The following is a 5246-nucleotide window of genomic DNA, read 5'->3' as shown; positions in this document are numbered from 1 at the left end:
CTCCTGGATGTAGATCGTGTCTGCTGAGGAAGTCTGCTTCCCAGTTGTCCACTCCCGGAATGAAGACTGCTGTCAGAGCGCTTACATGATTTTCCGCCCAGCGAAGAATCCTGGTAGCTTCTGCCATTGCTGCTCTGCACTTTGTTCCGCCTTGGCGGTTTACATGAGTCATGCAGTGATGTTGTCTGACTGAATCAGAACCGGGAGGTCGCGAAGCAACTGCTCCGCTTGACGAAGGGCGTTGTATATGGCCCTAAACTCCAGGACGTTGGCTTGACCAGAGACCTTGGAAGTTTCTTCCCTGTGTGACCGCTCCCCAACCTCGGAGGCTCGCGTCCGTGGTTTCCAGAACCCAGTCCTGAATGCCGACCCTGCGACCCTCTAGAGGGTGTGCACTCTGCAACCACCACAAGAGAGATACCCTGGCCCTGGGGGACAGGGTGATCACCTGATGAATCTGTAGATGTGACCCGGACCACTTGTCCAGAAGGTCCCATTGGAAAGTCCTCGCATGGAACCTGCCGAATGGAATGGCCTCGTAAGACGCTACCATCTTCCCCAGAACTCAAGTGCAGTGATGCACCGACACCCTTTTCTGCTTCAACAGGTCCCTGACCAAATTCATGAGTTCTTGGGCCTTTTCCATCAGAAGATAAACCCTTTTCTGGTCTGTATCCAGAATCATGCCTAAGAAAAGCAAACGAGTTGTGGGAACCAACTGTGACTTCGGGATATTGAGAATCCAGCCGTGCTGTTGCAACACCTTCAGGGAAAGTGATACTCTGTTCAGCAACTGCTCTCTTGATCTCGCTTTTATTAGGAGATCGTCCAAGTACGGGATAATTGTGACACCCTGCTTGCGCAGGAGTACCATAATATCCACCATTACCTTGGTAAAAATCCTCGGGGCCGTGGAAAGCCCAAACGGCAACGTCTGAAATTGGTAATGACAATTCTGTACAGCAAATCTCAGGAACGCCTGATGAGGTGGATATATGGGAACATGAAGGCATGCATCCTTTATGTCCAGGGACACCAAATAATCCCCCCCTTCCAGGCTGGCGATGACCACTCTGAGCGATTCCATCTTGAACTGGAACCTTTTTAAGTAAAGGTTTAAGGATTTTAAATTTAAAATGGGTCTGACCGAACCGTCCGGTTTCGGGACTACAAACAGGGTTGAGTAATACCCCATCCCCTGCTGAAGCAGGGGAACTTTGACCACCACTTGCTGAAGACACAATTTTTGAATTGCATTTAAAACTATCTCCCTCTCTGGGGGAGAAGCCGGTAGGGCCGATCTGAAAAACCGGCGAGGAGGCACTTCTTCGAATTCCAGCTTGTAACCCTGGGAAACAATTTCTATTGCCCAGGGATCCACCTGTGAGTGAACCCAGACGTGGCTGAAAAGTCGAAGACGTGCCCCCACTGGGGCGGACTCCCTCAGCGGAGCCCCAGCGTCATGCGGTGGATTTTGTAGAGGCCGGGGAGGACTTCTGCTCCTGGGAACTAGCTGTGGTTGGCAGCTTTTTCCCCCTGCCCTTACCTCTGGCAAGAAAAGAAGATCCCCGTACTCTCTTGGGTTTATGCGACCGAAAGGACTGCATCTGATAATGTGGTGTTTTCTTAGGCTGTGAGGAAACATAAGGCAAAAAAATTGATTTACCTGCCGTAGCTGTGGATACTAGGTCTGTGAGACCTTCCCCAAACAATTCCTCACCCTTGTAAGGTAAAACCTCCATATGCCTCTTCGAGTCGGCATCACCCGTCCATTGTCGGGTCCATAGGGCTCGTCTAGCAGAAATCGCCATAGCGTTGGCTCTGGAACCCAGTAGGCCAACGTCCCTCTGAGCATCTCTCATATAGAGGACAGCATCTTTAATATGACCCAGGGTCAATAAAATGGTTTCCTTATCCAGCGTATCTATATCAGCCGATAAGGTATCTGTCCACGCTGCTACAGCACTACAAACCCAAGCCGACGCTATCGCCGGTCTGAGTAAGGTACCCGTATGTGTGTAAATTGATTTCAAGGTAGTCTCTTGCCTGCGATCAGCAGGATCCTTGAGGGTTGCCGTGTCTTGAGATGGCAGCGCTACCTTTTTGGATAAGCATGTCAACGCTTTGTCCACCCTTGGGGAGGATTCCCACCGTATCCTGTCCTTAGCCGGGAAAGGATACGCCATAAGAATCCTTTTGGGAATCTGCAGTTTTTTGTCTGGAGATTCCCAAGCCTTTTCAAATAGCTCGTTCAGCTCATGAGATGGGGGAAAGGTAACCTCAGGTTTCTTTTCCTTATACATGCGCACCCTCGTGTCGGGGACAGAGGGGTCATCTGTTATATGCAACACATCTTTTATTGCAATAATCATATAATGAATACTTTTAGCCAATTTTGGCTGCAACTTTGCATCATTGTAGTCGACACTGGAGTCAGAATCCGTGTCAGTATCAGTGTCTACTATTTGGGATAGTGGGCGCTTTTGAGACCCAAAAGGTCCCTGCGACATAGTGAAAGGCAGGGTTTGACTCCCTGTACCTTCCCTGGACTCTGCTTTGTCCAACCTGGTCCTTTTGTGTAATAAATTCACATTTGCATTTAAAACATTCCACATATCCAACCAGTCAGGTGTCGGCGTTGCCGACGGAGACACCACACTCATTTGCTCCACCTCCTCCCTAGAAGAGCCTTCCGCTTCAGACATGCCGACACACGCGTACCGACACCCCACACACTCTGGGAATTCTCTATCTGGAGACAGTTCCCCCACTTAGGAGAGACAGAGAGAGAGTATGCCAGCACACACCCAACGCCAATGACCCTGGAAAATATACCCAGATAGCGCTTTTATTATATTATATTCACTGCGCCAAATTATGTGCCCCCCCACTTCTTTAAAACCCTCTGTCACCGTGTTCAGCAGGGGAGAGTCCGGGGAGCCAGCTTCTCATCGGTGTGCTGTGGAGAAAATGGCGCTGGTGAGTGCTGAGGGATCAAGCTCCGCCCCCCAGCGGCGGGCTTCGGTCCCGCTCGATTCTGTTTAAAAACTGGCGGGGGATCTCTAATATACAGTGCAGAGGCTGAATATATACTCTTTTTGCCAGTCCCAGAGGTTTAAATTGCTGCCCAGGGCGCCCCCCCTGCGCCCTGCACCCTTACAGTGCCTGCTGTGTGTCTTGTGTGGGAGCAATGGCGCGCAGCGTTACCGCAGTGAAGATCTGAAGTCTTCTGCCGCCTCTGAAGTCTTCTATCTTCTCATACTCACCCGGCTTCTATCTTCCGGCTCTGTGAGGAGGACGGCGGCGCAGCTCCGGGACGAACAGCTAGGAGGACCTGCGTTCCGACTCCCTCTGGAGCTAATGGTGTCCAGTAGCCTAAGAAGCAGAGTCTAGCATTTAAGAAGGTCTGCTTCTCTCTCCTCAGTCCCACGCTGCAGGGAGCCTGTTGCCAGCAGGCTCCCTGAAAATAAAAAACCTAACAAAAATGATTTATTTCAGGAAACTCAGGAGAGCTCCCTGTAATGCACCCAGTCTCCTCTGGGCACAGTATCAAACTGAGGTCTGGAGGAGGAGCATAGAGGGAGGAGCCAGTGCACACCCATATCTAAAGTTCTTTTTAGTGCCCATGTCTCCTGCGGAGCCCGTCTATTCCCCACATGGTCCTTACGGAGTCCCCAGCATCCTCTAGGACGTAAGAGAAACTTTTTACCAAATGGTGACTTCTCTGCCCAATCTCATGAAAGAATTCAACCGATTTGGTCGGTTATCCAAGTTTAAAATCAACTATATGAAATCCACGGTGTTCAATATTACCGCCTCCTGGGAGACTATTTCTACCTTGGCGACATCCTATCCGTTTACCCGGCACCCCTCTCATAATAAGTATTTAGGTATACTCATTCCAAAATGTCTTAAAAAAACCGTGGCCTTAAACCATGTTCCTCTTTTACATAAAATACGACAGGAGCGGACGCAATGGCTCACCCAAAAGTTCTCCTGGTTAAGACAAATATAGTTAAAATGAATGTACTCCCCAGGCTTCTATACCTCTTACAAGCTGTACCCTTGGATGAAAACCCAGGTTTAACACATTCATCTCCTTAGACGTAAAGCGCAGGGGGCAGGGCCGTCTTTTCGTATGGGCTCAATGGGCTCTTGCCCAAGGGCCCCAGGAGTCTAAGGGCCCTAGGCTGAGAGCTGAGGGTCCCCTCTTTCCAGGGGTACATTTTTGAAAATCGGCCCTGGGGAACCGGAGATATCGGACTTCGAAGCAGTGGTCCACATCCAAGACTGTTAATTGCTCTTCCTAGTCAGATATCTCTGGTTCTGTCTGACTTAGAGTATTTTTGAGGATATTCTCCAAAATATGGGACTCCCCCCTTTCAGTGGACTCTGGCAGCTTGTCTCTACTATGCCCAGAACCAGAGATATAAGCCTTCAAGCAGCTGGTCCCTGCTCCAGCTCCACACATCTGGTTTACAGTCTTATACTTTTGCCGGTGCATTGCTCTGGCTCCTGAACTCTGATCCCCAAGTCCCTAGAACTTCTTGAAAGGTGGGACTCTCTAGTTTTTTATTGTATTCAAAGCTAAGAAATATATTTCCAGGAACTGGAGATATCTGCAGTCAACCAAGCTGCCCTGACCCCCGGAAAATGCTGAATATTATCCACCCCTCCACTGCGTATTACACACCCCCTACCACCCTGGAAGTTATGTACCAGGGCCCCTTCATTCATCCCAATGCCTCTTCTACAGTTTAGTGTTCTCCCTCCCATCCCATCTTACACCATCTGTGCAGTAAAGGAGTAATTAGCAGAAATTACTACGCCAGGTCCTACATACTGAGTGGCAGATAGCACACCCCCTACCGCCCACGGGACATCAATGCTGCGGCTGATAGCACCCCCACCCCTACCGCTGGAGGATGGGTAGGGGGCCCAGTGCATTGCTGTGCCCAGGGGCCTACACTGCTGTTAAGACGGCCCTGGCAGGGGGCCAACAAATGCTGTGGTTTCGGCCTACTACCAGCCTTCAGTGTTACACAGGATCTTAGACTGGTCCAGGGGTCTGGTTGGGAAGCTCCTCTAGTTTAGAGGTTCTTGAAACTCAATATAAGCTCTTGACGAGGTGGTGCAGGTGTCCTGTTAGGTTACATACATTTTTGCCTACAGCGTCCCCTCTGTGCTGGAGATTTGGCAGGGATAGAAGCACCTTGACTCATATATGGTGGGACTACTCTCTGTTT

Source organism: Pseudophryne corroboree, chromosome 9, assembly GCF_028390025.1.
Source record: "Pseudophryne corroboree isolate aPseCor3 chromosome 9, aPseCor3.hap2, whole genome shotgun sequence".
Lineage (NCBI taxonomy): Eukaryota > Metazoa > Chordata > Amphibia > Anura > Myobatrachidae > Pseudophryne > Pseudophryne corroboree.
Note: the sequence above shows the minus strand (reverse complement) of the source record.